The sequence below is a fragment of the Perissodus microlepis genome, chromosome 13 (genome assembly GCF_051167445.1).
Source record: "Perissodus microlepis isolate ML-2025 ecotype Zambia chromosome 13, ASM5116744v1, whole genome shotgun sequence".
Classification (NCBI taxonomy): domain Eukaryota; kingdom Metazoa; phylum Chordata; class Actinopteri; order Cichliformes; family Cichlidae; genus Perissodus; species Perissodus microlepis.
The window spans coordinates 16,826,706-16,843,291 of NC_140473.1; positions in this window are offsets into that span (position 1 = coordinate 16,826,706).

A 16,586-nucleotide genomic window follows, 5' to 3' on the forward strand; every position below is an offset into this window, starting at 1 on the left:
GCTTGAAATGAGGTCCACACTCCCAGGCATACCTTTGTTTGAAAGGTGGATATTCATTTTTATTCAGCAGGATGTTGATATCAAAGACACAGGATATATTCCATATTTTGTTTATGGTTATCCTGCACAAGCAGTTTCTCTTGCAGTGATTGGTCAAACAGTCCAATAATAGACTAAGAACACTACGGAAGCTCAGTTTTAGTCCTGTTTTCTCTCCATTGTGATTGGACAGAAATAATGCTCTTCCTGCTCCACTGGGGGGGAAAGGGAGGCAATAGAAAAAACAGAACATGATTTTCATTGTGCAGTGGAAGATATGAGGTATAAATGCTCTGTATGTGAAACAGGGGGCACTGTAGGTAAAATTATGCTTTCATATTGACCACTGTTGAGGAAAAAATCGGTTCTTTTGAGCCTTGAGACAGATCCCTGGGTTATTAAGGAGTATTCTCACTGTTTATTTATTTTTGGCTCTATTATATACAATAAGGAAATATTTATCTACCTATATGTGTTGTTTTTTGTGAAAGATTGCGGTTTATATATTTAAATTCCTGTGATAGAGAGCTTTATTGCTCTTATTTATTCCACGTCAGTGGTAAGGTGAACTTGATCACCTCATCTTAAAAATCGCAAATGCACATGAAAAGAAAACAGACCTCCCCATCGACAGGCCAGCGCACAAATAAATGCTTCAGTCGGTATTTCAGCTACTCATTGTGGTAATTACTGAAAGAAAAACCCAAAACCGGGAACTCTGAAAGCTACTTATGCAAGACCTCTCAGGATTTACTTCTCCTGGTTTTGTTTAGTTTTAATTCCTAATCAGAGAGAAATTGTGTACCTTGAAAACGTGTGCAAGGCTCACAAGAAGGTGAACTTCCCTGCTGGAAAACACAGACAAGAGCACTGAAAAGTTTCATAGCTTTGTGACCTACTGTACATAAAATCTAATCCCTGTCATGATTAAGTGCAAATCGGATTAGTACATGTGACATATGTGTGTTTTTACAGCTACCTTTGACAGCCCAGCAGAAAGTGAGTGTGAGACGTAGGAATGAAGCAAAGTACAACCTCATTAAGACGAGAGAAAAACCAGCGAGGTAAGCTCTGCTGCAGGAAATACTGCCACTCTCAGTGATTTAATCTCTCAGTCTCAACTGCATCATAATCCTGCCTGGAACTCATGAAAGTGCAGGCGGAAAAAAAAAGACATCCAGCGAAGACGGCAAACAAGTGTCAGTCCCAATCTGAAAACCATTTTGGAATGTTTTCTATTGCCTGCTCCTGCAAGGCAAAGTGCACTTGGGGATGAGAATGGATGCAAATTCCATCTTCCCCAGTAATCACTCCCATCCCACTCTGATGTCCCTGACTGTTGCCGGAACCATATCTGTTTGCAATATCACACAACAACAAATAAAAGGTGCGTAATGGAGGACATTAGAGGGACCAGTGCATAGAGGCAGGGTTTAATTTGCATGGCAGATTAGCCTTCTAGTCCCTCTGGTGGGGCTTCAGCCTCAAGGGCTAACTCCCCCCCTTTCTCCTTTTCTCTGTCTCTTTTATTCCTTTATTAATAGGATCTAGTCTCTTCAAATCCATTAAGTCAGTTATGCAGGACCATATATAATCTGATTTCAAATCCAGCATGGAAATGCTTAACCACTTCCTCCATGCTGGTTTCCTGACTGGAAGGTCCAGTGTGAGGAGCCTGGATACACACATTTCTTTCCACTGAGAAGATGCTTGAAATCAAAAATTAGCATTTAGGACACTGGAAATTTGACCATGTGACTTGTTCAGTCACACAGTGAAGTCACTGCATCTGCTTTCACAAAAGTTAAAAAAAAAATCCCTGACTCTTGTGTACAAAATAAATACATGTTACATCTTCCGTGCTACCTATTTCCAAATCCCAGTGGAAGAGAGAAAGATTGAAAGAGAAAGCAGGAGAGAGAAGGAGAGAAAGCACGGCTGGAGGCTTTTTGGTCTCTGCCCTCTGCGCACTGGCCTGACTGGGGCCAAGTTACGCCTCAGTGCCCCGGCGAGACTCAGCTTTACACAGGCAGACAAATACACACACACACTCACAGCTGGGGTTACCAGTTATTAGACAGCAAGAGGAAAGAGCCAAGTATACACTTTCACCAAATCATGCATTCATAAATACATTTACACACCCTAAACTCTTCTCACAACAACATGTAACTGAGTGACATGGAGACGAGCGGCTTGACAGCTTGAAAACGGCATGAAAAAGAAAGGCGCAGCGATTACAAATACAGGCTTGTAATGAGCTGCATGGGCTTTTTCTGTCAAAATATTACTGAATATGTATATTTTTCTCAAGTAAAATTGATTTTCAAAACATCCTATTTGATACTAAACTAAACACCAAATGTTAAATCATTTTCTCATTATCAATCATCATCTGCGAGTGACTGCAGGGGCATCCTCTCTATTGACTTTGAACTTTTACCTAAGCTCTGCCAAACGCGTGATATCCGTCACTAAAGGTGCATTATGAATCTTGAGACGTCAACCTTGAATTACATCTGTGCACCCACCGCACCCCCACCCCCAGTCCGCGTCTTATTAACATAGACAGAAACAGCAGCAGCAACAATGTTTTGCTAACAGTTCATGCATTACTACTCAGGGGAGGGTTAGCACCATGCATCCCTGCATCTCAAACACACACACATGTTCCCCTGTGTGATTCAGTGGGGGGAAAAAAATAAATAAATAACACAGCACTGCTGATCAGAGCTGCTCAGCCCACTTGCTCTGTACTCGGGGCCCCTGACAGAAGCAGTGATGTTTGAGATGAAGGGAGCCCTGAGTTTGTCCATCACTGATTAGTAAAAACTCCAGCCCTTCCTGCCCGTCTGCAGCTGATATGCTCGTCCACAGATCCCGACACAAATTCCGAAGAAGCTTTTTTGTTTGTTTGTTTTCACAATAAGACATACGTGGGCACCCGCATGTAAACAAAGAGACACGAACACACGAGCACGACGAGTGTGCGCACGCAGACAAATGCTCTGCATGTGCAAGGACTGTTGTTTAATTTGTAAAACACCGCTTAGCAAAGCAGGCAATTAGGGACTCTTCTTCCTGAGCACTTGACTGTATTCCTTTAACCTTTACACAATGATTTATGTCAAAGGATTTGTCACCTTCGCAGTAGGGCCTTGCGCACAGCTTTTTTAAAAACACACAATGGGGGAAAAGGAAGGGGAAAAAACTTAAAATCCTCCTGTGAGGATTTAGGAACTTATATAACTCCCAATTATCAAAACTTCTTCTTGCAGCCTTTGCAGGCCTCCCCCTCTGTTTGGAAGACACACAAAATATCTACAGTGCCACTGAAGAGTGTATAATGCCTGTGTGCCCACATGACTGGCGAAAACACTCCTGCTCTTTCTGCCCCGCTGAGTCCTGCTGCATAATGGGGGTCTTGAAGGCTCTGGGCTCAGAGCAGGCCTGCCTAACAAAGCCTTGGTGGCTTGCAGCAGACAGGAGAGTGTGTTTGCACACTGGTTGCCAAAAACTAATTTTCAGGAGGTTTTCTGTGGGATGCAGTGGCAGCAGCATGACAGTGTGAGGTTTAGATATCTTGGCGAGCGGGGAGGGCTGGGGTTGAGATATGTAGGTCTTTTGTGGAGGTCCAGAGAGTCGGTTCAAGAAGAGGAAGTTCACAAATTGGTAGTTCAGAATACATTTCTAAAGTAAGCAATTTTTATTTATTTACTTGTTTTTTTACTTACTTTTTATGTCATTTTAAATTTTTACCCCGCTTTATCAAAAGGCTTTTTTGGAATTAATTTCAGATTAACCACTAAGAAATCCCCTTTCACCAGTCTGTCAGCTAGAGTAGTATTTATTTCAATCGCTCACTCTGTAGCCGTCTCTCAGGAGCATTTTTATCCTCTATCCCCTCGCCATTCACTTTCCCTTTTCCTCCACAGAAATGTACCTGTTTACCTGTTGGGTGGTCTTGAGCTGGGCTAAACGAAAGCCCCAGTCCCTGCAATCTAAGTGTAGAGTAGCTGCTAATCCGATTTCAGGAAACAGCCAAGCCCCCACCGCCCTACTCTCCTACCCACCTACCCCCACCCCACCCCTCGCCTTTCACCATCCCAGCTTACTACGCCTCCTCAGAGAGGGAAGGAAATAAAAAAGAAACTTGGACAAAAGTAAAGAAATTGGAGAGAGGAATATTTAAACAGCAGGGGTTTGGTTGTCGGTAAAGTACAAATTCTGTGCTTTAATAATTCAAGACTACACAACCAGCCTTCTTACATCTGTCGGGCCCTTTAATAAGGTGTGACACAGAGGACATGTTACCTGCTCACTGGCTGGTCTATCCTCTGAGTCCACTCTGCCCTCTCTGGGACGCTGGCGAGGCCAAACATAAAGCAGTGTTTCATGGTGCTGGGGCTTATCGGGCCTCTGAAAGTATGTGAGACATGCCAGGAAACAAAAGAGCGTCTCTGTGTCCACTAGCAGGATGAGTATATCCCTTTCACAGGCACACATCTCCCTGGCTTTACTTATTTGCCAAGCTTATGGTGGTTTTCAGTGGAAAGGATGGAAAGAGACTGACCAACATGGGATACGGACCACTGCAGCTGGATCAGAGTCGGAGCCAAACTCAGTAGTAGCCTCCCCTTTATTTATACTCATATGTTTTATGTCATGTTTGTGGTGTAAATTTATGTATAAATTCCCTTTTCGCTCATTTTAGTTTTACTTAAATGGCCATATCCTTAAGATTGATGCTAACAAAAAATTACTCAAAGACCCTAAAATGTAAATTTTAGCAGTGTTTCCTTTGTAGGTAACTTCCTCACATCATTAACAATATATGCATTAAAATATAACTAAAAAATGTGAAACACAAGTAAAGTACACATTCTGAAGAAATGAATCAAATTGTCTGTTAAGTTATTAAAGCTTTTCTTTCTGTTAGGTATTTTAAGGTGCAAAGCATTCCTATTGTCCTAAGAACATATTTTACAAGCTAACAACTACACATACCAGAAATGAAAACCATGTAAAATGCATTGAGCTGTATTGAAATTAAACACAGAACAAAAATATATCATTTGAACCCTTTTTGTCACTGCTGCCTAAAAATGATAGATTATGTAAATGTTTCTTTTAGCGTGACCCATATATAGTCGACAGCATCGGTGTGAGGAAAGAAGTGGGCCAGAGTGACAGGCTGAAAACAGGCTCTACTCACCCTAAAGGAAAGCATGGCCTCAACTGGCCAAACATGAGCAGTACAACTTACAGCACCTCCCAGCGCTTTCCAGTGTTTTTTACACAAAGTGTACTGGAGCTGTATGAATTAGTAAATGATAGATTGATTTCCAAAACGCATAAAGATGGACAATAAATGAGGAAAGTAAACACACACACACTTTTAAATACAGTGGTGTTAGGGTAGCATTGTCTATGACACGTGGGGATCGGTGTCACTGTGTCACAGATGATCCCTGGTGTACAATCTGACAGCAGGCACCCTCAGGGCCCTGCTTTACTGCTAAAAATACATCCGTCCATACGGCATCTATCGCAACAAACACAAGTTGGCGTTCATGTGAGGGGGGTGTTTGCACTTTAGCTGTATGGCTGTGAGTACACTGATGTAGCTGCCTGTGTGTGCATGTTGTATATTTCTGATTCTGCCATTTTATTATATTTGTGCAAAGCTAAAACATTCAAACATTAGCCCTTCAGTCTCATCCTACCCAGCTGCACCTGTCTTGCTCAAATTGTTTTTTCCCCACTCTGTCTCGCCTGCCAGCTACCTGCCATTGTGGCTGGCAGATTATCCCTATTTTACCAAGTTCCGCCTGTGTTTATTTGTCCCATCTTTAACGACGGGTCACTGTGGTCGCAGCCACTAATGACCTTGGTCTAGCACTCCTGCCACAGTAGGATTGCTCCATAAATGGTCAGTAAAGACCGAGTGCCTGAGAGCTAACAGGCCCCACTGTTACAAACAAAGGTAAGTAACAGTGACTGGGCTTTGATTGTAGAGCTTCTGTTCTTCCCAGAACAACTCTATCTTCTGGTTCCTTTTGAAGAGAGTGAGGCTTTATTACTAGATTGCAAACATGTGGTATTAAAAATCAACATTTTGGTTTGAATGGGGTGCTATAATGAGAATTTAGCATCAGGTAAAATTAATTCTTATTTTCCAGTATTTGGTATTTCTTTTAGATGTTTCAGATAATTAAATTAATTATCAGTGGTAGTTGTATTATTGGTATTATTTTTTAACCTAGCAAAGTGGGTCTAGGGTAAGGATGCTAATACTGGTAGGTCCAGACTGAATTTCTCAGAAACTACTGCATGAACTAACATATTTTTATAAGTTCAACAGATGATGGACTTAACGCTTTGATCTGCTGGTTTTCCAAATTGCTACCAGCAGGTTTACAATTGGCCAACAGCAAAATGTCCTCCTTGTAGCTGGATGGATTTTGATGATGGTTACATACGTTGTTCCCTTCAGGATAATTAAACTCTGGGGATCATTGAACACCTTTACCAGCATTAATACCAGGTCAAAACCCAGTATGTGTACTTGAGTGCAAGAAAATTACTTCTCCTACTTTAAAGTCCTACTTTATATTTTTTGCTAATTAGCAAATGTTAGCTGGTCATTATGCTAAAATAAGGCGAAGATTAGCATGCTAGCTTCTAATGACTTGCAGTGGATTTTTAGTCTTCTTAAAACACATCAGGTCATTACTTTGCTTTTCCAGAATTATTGAACATGGGAATGCTGTTGCACATAAGTACATGAAATATTCCAATAAACACAGGCATAAATAATAATAAATCATTAATTTTTAAGCATTCAGGGGACCAAAAAATGGCTATCACTTTTTTTGTTTAACCCCTGTCTTTATCGGGGTAACTGAAAAGTGCTGACACTTTTATAGCTGCTGTGAAGAGAAGCCTCTTGAAAAGACACCACAGAGCTCGCTCTGCTCCCTAGGTAGACACAGATAGACTGCTGCAGATTAGCTGGTTTTCTTAATGTCTCCTCTCTGGCAAAGTTTCTTTCAGAGTGTTGAGAGGCAAAAAGGCCCTGGTGAAAGACTCACTCCCCATTAGTGGAGGTAAATGGCTCTTCTGTGAGCAACCAGTTAAAACAGGGTGGGATAAAGGACCTCTCCACAGAGTCTTCAGTCAGATTAGAGAGGTGACTCTTGTCTCGAGGATGTAAAATGTTTACATGGGCACAAGAGCCACTCTACCGTAGGACTTCAGCAGTTTTTCCTAACACATACAACACCAGGACTTCAGAAAGCGCTTCTTTTTAGTACTGACACAGCTCCCAAATAGGATATTAAAACTCTCCACATATGGCGAAACAGTTATAGTTAGCTGTCATTTATGTGTTTCCTATAGTGATAGCTTTAGCATTAATCAGTTTAATGCCACACAGCTCCCTGACGTCAAAACTAAATCAACTTTTCCTTCACCGTGTTTTAAAATTTACATGCAGTTTGGTGTGAGAGACCAAACTACTGCAATATATTTTCTGTGCCACTTCTTCAGCTCAAACTCTGCCTTACTCCTTGAGAGGCGTGGGGCGGGGAGGGACTGACCCTAATCACAGGCTCATTGCTTCTTTGCCAGCTACCAGCCACTGATTGCATTTCAGCTGAGAAGTAAATACTACATGCTCAGTTACCAGGTGAAATCAAGCAGGCAGATGTGTCTGCAGCCTCAGTAGATACTCGCTGGACCCTGCTTCTGTCTACCTGTGCCACAGAGTTTCTAGCCAAGTCAGCTGCTGCTGATCCATGTTGCTGAGTAGGTAGGTGTGTGTGTGTGTGTGTGTGTGTGTGTGTGTGTGTGTGTGTGTGTGTGTGTGTGTGTGTGTGTGTGTGTGTGAGTGAGGGGGGAAATGTACTTAAGCTAACTTAAAGGCTTTTTAAGAGACAAACATGAAGCAAAGGTAATGAATTTGTCAAATCCATGAGCCTCAATGGGTAGAGTGGGTTGTCTACTAAACAGAAGGTCTGTAGTTCAATCCCCATCTTCTCCATATTTCATATTATCCTCAGGCATGATACTCCACCTGAAATTCCCCCCAATGATGCATTTAAAGGCATTTAAGAAAGCGTTGTTTGAATATGTGCGTAAATGAGTAGATGTGACAGGCTGAAAACTGCTTTGAGTGCTCATTAAAAAACATTATATAAAGACCAGACTACATACTTCTACTGATTAAAATATAGCTCAAAATTCAAAACATACTCAAAGTAATGCATACTAGCTTCAGATTTCTAAGAGCTTACAAAGGAAGAGTGCAGCAGAGCTAGGTTTGCCAGAGAAGGGGTGAGAATACAATAGCCTTCCTTCCAAGGGTCTGTAACCATAGACTCTAATAAAGTCACTGCCTGCAAATAAAGAGCCGCTGCTCTGCTCGTGTTACAACAACAAGGACGGCATTATACACCACGGCTCTGTTTTGAAGTTCGCTACCATATATTAAAGATCAACAAAGGGGCACAATCCACATGGTTTGATACTGACGATCAGTATTTGCTCATCTCCTTTCATAAGAGATATATCAATATATAACTGCACAGTTTGAAGTAACACTGCTGAGTTTTTTGTCTGATCTGTGTCCTGAAGACTGGTTGTTTGGCTGAGAATAATACTTAATGTATTACATTTTATAGCCATAACATGCTGTCAGCTCAATCAAGAACAGACGTTATATTGATGTTGAGTTTGAGAAAGATGCAAATCAATACCGATACATACTGATTGGTTCGTCTTTGTTTTAGGAAGCTGATCACTGGCTAGATGGAGATAAAGTGAATAAAAAAAGTAAGACAGAACAACACACCTGTGTAAATGATTAAAAACATGGCAATGGCAATAAGGTAATGCTGGTATTTATTATCACTTTTAATATGAAATTACATCCAATAAAACTGAATTAACCTCAAATTATTTGGTAAAAAGTTACAATGAAACAGTGACTGAAACTTGTCTGTACTCTGTCAGCAGTTACATGTAGTAAAAGTTTGACGGGGCTGCTCTTTGCAAATTTCAGGCCTCCCTGTTGCTAAAGGTTGTGACCCGGCTTTTTATTTTTCCCGGGGCTGTTGGGTTAATGAAGTAACAACAAACTGGGCCTGCAGCTAATTTGGAGTGGCACTTCCTGGCCCCTCCTGTCTCCACGAAGACGTATTTCATTTTCTCTTATCTCTGCTTCGGTCATGTGGCTTTCCGCATGGACGCCCTTGTCTCCCCCAGTTGCGCGAATAATGGAAACTTCGTTAATGTCATTAATCTGCAGACCAGGACATGAACCAAACATGGTTAACCTTTCTGGGTTTGCCTCTTCCACGAAGCTGTTGTGACTCGGTGCTCAGTGTGTGGACGGTTACTGCTTAGTGTTAGGTGTAACAACACGAGTTTCTCTTGTCCACATCAATTTCATCCACTACAAAGCCACGTTGGACCAACGTGGGAGTGCTATGCACCATTGCAAAACATCATGTAAAACACGTAAGGTCTACAGATACTCAGGTTTCACCAGCACTAGGAGGATAGCTGTATCTTTACATTTACACTAAATACCTTTTCCAATCATCCTCACTTGACTGGATTGGTGTTTATTGATGACAGCGCTCTCACTTCCAGCATGCCCATTTAAACACTGCTAATGTCAAAAGCTTGTTTAATGACTAATCAGGTGTCTGTGTTTCATGCTTCATTCAAAGCCCTTATTCCCACATTCCACCAGCTCCATGAATGGACGCTCAGCCCCGCATGTCATATACTTTCATTCATAAGAAGAAGACAGGAGAAGAGGGGGTGGTTAGGAAAAAAAAAAAGGACTCTCTCTCTCTGGTAGGATGGGTAACCCAGGGGACATTTTCTTTTGTGTGGCACTCAGCTTATGGGGCCAAATGCCAGCAGGCTTACCTCCACACTGTCTGTCTGTGTGTGTCCCTTTTTCCTTTGCACACAGTAATTAGGAGGATCTTAATGGAGAGGGGGTTTATTAGTGTCTAAGGAAGGCTTTAAACGTCACTTTAATTAAGGGGGATTCGACAGACAGCTTGTGTGGCTATGTCACCCGTTTTATAAAATCCTTGTTTGGGCACAACAGGAAAATAGAAGTGGGTCTTTAAAAGGAAGGGGGAAAAGGCTTTCCAGAGGAAGACTGTCTAGACCTGCGGTCAGACAGAGAATAGATAGTCTGACCCTGGCTGAGCATTAAGATGACGATCATTATCTGCTCAGAAATTTCACATCTGTGCATGCAGCGGGGGGACACCCTCCCTCAAGAAAATCAGACAAACAAACTCACCTGCCTCTCTGAAAGTGTTTCATTGAAAAGATAACCTCTCTGCTAAAATTTGGAGAGGGTGGGGGGGGGGGATTAATTTATTCTCAGCATATCCTATGGCCATTCATGCAGGATATAAAATCCTAGATTATTTCCTGCTTGGTTAACCCGCATCCGGCCAGTCCCTCTCACAAAGCCATTCTAATGTTGCCATTAGTTATGCTCCTCTGGTGGCCAAAAGATTGATCCCAGAGACTTGGAAACCAATAAATGTGTACATGAATGGCAGAGAGAGATAACCTATTTCCCACATATAGTAGAGGGGCCGATCAGTGCTGAAACATAATTGGAAAAAATTACTGATGATATAGCTTGGGGAATATAGCACAACAATGATATGTTAAATTAAATATTAAATATTTAATATTTAATCCTTCTTCTTTTTATGATATGTTTGATATATCTTTTACAGTTGTCATGTTTTCAGAATATTTTTTAATGTAAAACGGCATTATTATATTTTTCTAGTATTGTGTTAACATGCATTAAAAAAAGAAAGAAACTACTATCCAAACAAGTTAAATACAGCATATATTCCCTCATAAAAAATAAAAAAAAAATCCTGTCACAGACATCATGGCGCTATAAAAGTAGAGTCTTCCACAATGACTGCAGCTGCTGGGAGCCCACAGAGGGGATCTGATAATGGGCCTGAGGGGAAATGACAACGTGCTCAGGGAGCAGGGATTGTCTGGAAGACAGATAAGAAGACGCAGGAACAGGTTATCAGCTAGTTTATGAGGTGTCACTCTACTCAAACATTCACCTGTTCCTCAGGAAAAATCACACAGTCACAAGCACTGCATTAATTCCCACAAGGATCTTATAGCTATGATCCATTTAAATGTAGATATCTTTAAACCGTGTCTCGTATATAACATTTAGACTGTTCAGACAGAAATGACACAAGATAATATTATTATATTCACTGTAAACCAACTGTACATTGCAGTCAGGATTTAGTCAGTGTGTACACCAGGACTTTGGAGTATTAATGCCGTACTTCGAAACAAGAAAGAAAGAAAAAACAATGTAACAACGTAGAAGAGGTTCTTAAGGAAACATCCAACCAAAACTGTTTTGTGGAAATCATACAAAGACAGGTTAAATGTGAAACTGTAATGTTTTTTATCATTTCAAAGTGGGTCACAGCTGTCATGATGCACTTTTCCACAAATCCCAAATCAAATTTGGCTCAAGTTTGAGTAAAATCGCTAAAAGACTACAAAAGAGAATATCAGTCGGCATACATTTGTACAAACAGGGCATTGCTGTAGAATGAAAGTCTTAGGAGTTACCAAGTCATTTCAGTCACATCTGACTTTTGTGGCACCTGCAGTCCCTACAGAAGGCAAACTTCTTGTTGACAATAAACTAAAACAGCATATTTTTTTATTCATCGTCTATGAGCTGTAGTGTACTTGTTTACTACACTAGCTACTACTCATGACATCAAAATGACTTCTTCATTCACTCATACAAATCTGACAAAATAAATAAATTGTGTTTTGCACAATGAAATCGTTTGAAACAATATAGCACAATGCCAATTTCTCTTCTCCACTGACTTCTTCCCTATTGTGATAACAATCATCGCGTCATGAATAATTTTTGTTATCATTTTTAAGCCGCTGTCGATAACGCTAAATGCATGGGGGGATGTATGCTTACTGAATTGGTAAATTGCAAAATGTTTCTAAAAACTTTACTTTGCCATATTGCTCCCAGAGAATTATAGTTTAGATTTACATTAAATAACATAGTTACATGACATGCCTCGATGTGCCAGCTGCACTGTGCCACTAAAACAGAGAAATGTTGCCTTCCATTAAAAAAGGCACAACCTCCTGTAGATAGCTTAACTACATGGGAATATTCTCCAGATTTTTTATTATTATTCTTTCACCCACATAAATGATCAAAACAAATGACAATCTCTGCGCAAGGAGGAGACGAAGCCCACAAAAGGGAGTCTGACAGCCATTTCCACAACAGATGTTTTTACAGAGGGGTGTCTTCTCTCCGCTGAGCAGTCTCACACATGAGAGACCCCCAAAAGCTTCAGAGAAACGTCCAGAAAACCAACATGTAAATTTGTAACTGCCACGTCTCAGACAAGCAGGCCCACGCCAATTATATTTCTTTAGGAAAAAAACACTGAGAGAAAGAAAGAGATGCCGTAAAAGCAAATACAAATGTACATATCAGCAAGGATGGTTTAAGAAAAAAAAAAGAGTGGCGGACAAAATTAAAACTTCAATATCAGAAGAAGACAACAGGCATCGTTATGTGTTATCGTGAAAAGATAAAAGTCCCTATTGATCCAGGTTGTGGGCAAAGGCTGCACTATTGACAGGAAGACTGAATATGTCGGAGGGGCAATATTTCATACATTTGGCCTGTTCACTCCATCACTGTGAGAGGGTGTTTTTCTGGGCTGTATATAATAACACGTGTGCTCTTTATTTCCCTCAGATCAATGGTAATGTGAGGCGGGCCACACAAGATGGATGCCACAGGCAGGTTAACCTATCGACTGCTGAACAGAGACACGCAGACTAAGACAAGAGAGACCAATCTATTTACTGAGATAAACCTAAGCTAGTTGGGATTTGAATCTCTCTGCTTGTTGCTGTAGCTCGACAAAAAAATATATATATTCATATCATAATTAAATGTATATTTTTTTTGTGTTATTTCCAGATAGAAATAAAGATTTTTCTAAACATCCTGTTAACCTAGCTCTGATTTCTGTGTTGAAGGTGATGGGGGAAGTAGAAGAGGATGGAAAGAGCCAGTGGGATGCCTAGTGACCATTTCCTGGAGCCAGGACAGGAGGCAGATGAGAGGGCAGGCTAGGCCACACAGGTGGCCCGGATCTGGACCAGGTCAGCCTCACCCTCGAACAACAAGCCAGCGTATCTTGTGCTTATGCTCCAAGTTCTCTCAAGTCACTAACTGGCAGCTTTTGTTAAGGGGAGGAAAAAGTGTAAAAGGTAACATTTAATTAAATTCATATGGCCGCTTTGATTTCATGAGTGTTGTTAATATGGTGCTTTTGTAAAAAATCTACACGGTCTGGCTTTGAAATCTATGACCTTCAAAACCAAGCAGAGAGAGGAGAAATGGATTTCAAGCATCTGATTTGATTAAACATACCTTAGGTTATGATTGTGAAGAAAACCTTATATTATAAAAGTTTCAACTAATTAAACCACACTGTGCTTGAATTCACTTCGTAAATGCTCCTTTTGTAATGCTTAGGAACAGATATGTTAACTGTTTAACAAATTCTGCCTCCGCTGAGTGTGCTGATCCCATCTGCGCTGCACAGGTGACTCAACAGAAAATGTGAAATAATTCTGCACCGTTCTATTGTGGATGCAATGCCACGCACTCACTGAGAAAATACAATAAAATCTAAATATGAAATCACTCTGGCTGAACTGCAAAGCGACTGTTAATAGAAGAATACCGTTCCGACAGACGGCTCCGAGCATTATTGTCTAAAGTTGGGTAAGGGGTAATTAATTTGGCATTAAATCATTCAGTGTTTTGGTGAGTCTGATGAGAACTGTAAAATACCTTCTTTTCTTTTTTTTCTCAGACACTGCCTCAGCCAACCCCCAGCCCCCATTGTCTGTGTGAAAATGGAAATCTGTGCCACCAGTACAATATCCACATTATGTGCCCTGCCTCGACATTGTTGCATGACATGCTTGATTGTACCCTGGCATATAAGAACAGAAATGTATAAACATACCATTAGCACATATTAAATTTATCTCCCACTCACATTATTGTGTAAAAGGTAAGTTTTTAAGTTCTTTTTTTTTTTTTTTTGTATTTTCTGAATAAAATTCACCACTTTAGACATTTTGTACAACGCTTTTGATTGTATTTAAATGCAGAAGAAATGCATTTATTTCCTATTCGTTATGTCTTTGGACATGCTTAAGCGGTCAATTTTAAACTTTTACAATTAAATTTCGAAAAAAGAAAACTACGCAATTATGTTGAATTATCATTCCGCCACACGCATGCACAAAACAATCAAAAGGATACAGTTTTGCCTGTATCCACTTTAACCTAATCAACCTGCTCTTCCATGTCTTTAGGTTAAAACTAAAAGTCTAATACAATCTTTGTAATTATTTACAGTGTTAGCCATCTGTAAGCATTAATATGACTTGTTTTAAATGCTCCACATGTTTTATAGAGGTAAATGTTTTCTTCTGAACCTTAAAAAGGCCTGCAGCAATAGCAGGAAAATAACTGCACTAACCCTCAGCTGTACATTCACATCACTGGTATATTCTATTCCATTTTCGTTCACTCAAGTCAAAATTTAACAATTCTGCTCACAGCACAGGTTGAGGTCAACCCAGTACAAGCAGTCCAAACATGTCTCCCACTCACACTGAATGCACTGTAGCCACTGTATGCACAGAGAAAGTCTTCACTCATAAAACCAAATCAAAGAAACCTAAATATGTACATCAGCATGGTTTAATGCTTTCAGATAGGACAAAATTATAGGTGACTTTTAACAACTTCCAACCCCAACATCATCCACACAACTGTTAATAATCCAAATATGCAGTCTTAAATTACACTTTTCTGTCTGTTTTTTTGTTTTTTACATAATTCATTTTTGCATTTAAAAACGTAACATTGGGAGCATCTCGCCATCCCAGGAGGTTGTGGAAAATACACAAAAATATTCTAAAATTCTTTTCTTGCTTTCATTTATTTTATTTTATTTTTTCTCCAACTGAAAGGTCTCATGAGAATGCTATCTTTTCAAAAATTAGAAGAGGTCCTCTTGTCACTAATAACTCAATGCTGCCACCCAGTGTCAGCACATCTGTTGATTTAAAACAGCGGGTCTCAGACTTTCTCTGGCATTTCCCCCTTTTTGGAAGCTAAAAAAATATCAACAGTAAAAAAGGAATCCTTTCTGGGTTTGCAGAAAAATCATAGTCATTTAACTTAGTTCCCAAATTTTTCCACCTGGCCTTTCAAAGGCAAAAGTTAATTTTGTCTTTATCATGGTCTGTGAGGTTGATTTAACTACTGAACTTTGACTAGAAGAAGCTATAAACAGGACCTCCAGATGGCTTTTGAGACTATTATTTTCTGTTTGGACATGTGCAAATGCAGTTAAAACCTTGTTTCGTGCATTAAGGTATAAGCAATGGCTGTTCTAAGTATGAGCATGCGCAATATAATATTACAATATGGTCTTCAAATGTGTGTATTACTACTTGCAGGCTGTTCTCGGTGTCGGTCGGGAAAACACAAAGAGGGGAAAAACACCATGCTGTCCTTTAATACAGATACTACATGCTCTCCTCTGATACCTCAGCCCCACCTGTCTAGCCATGAGCTCAGAGTTGAAACAGAGTTCAGCCAAGTCGAGAATTGTTCTTGCTTGTTTTATCAGTGGTGTGTACCATATTTCCCGATGAAATACTACAGCCGGCAAGAGATACTGCCAAGGGAGCAAGGAGACAATTGAATGAGCATTAATGATTTACAGGTACATATCTGCTATAATACCAACACAGGCGGAGGTAACTGAGAGCAGGCTCTAATGACATCATTGATGTTGCCTCAGATAACACCTTGATCATCAACTATGTATGGATCTGGCAAAAGATATAAGATAATGTCAAAGTGAGAGTAGACTGTTTACCACCCTACCATAGGCTGGTAAATAGACCAATATTCAGACACTGAGTCAGGAATTTAAAAAAAGAAATCTACACATGTATCAATAAGACAAATGAACTGTAAATCTTGGGTTCGCAGTGGAAGATAAAATGTATTTTCTAAGAGAAAAATATTTGATGACAGCTGGAAAATACTTTGGGGGAAATAATTATTTGATCTCATGCTGAATTTGTAAGTTTTCTTGCTCGCAAGAAAACGAACGGTCTCTAATTTTTATGGTTGCATTTTAATGGAGATGGACAGAATATCAGCCAAAAATCCTGAAGAAAACATGTTACACAAACATTATAAATTGATTTGCATGTCACTGAGTGAAATATACATTTGATCCCCAAGCAAAACATGACTGGAAACCATAGTGATATGACATTTCTTCTAGTTGGTCACCAGGTTTACATTCATGTCAGGGGGGATTTGGGGCTACTCCTGTTTACGGAAACTC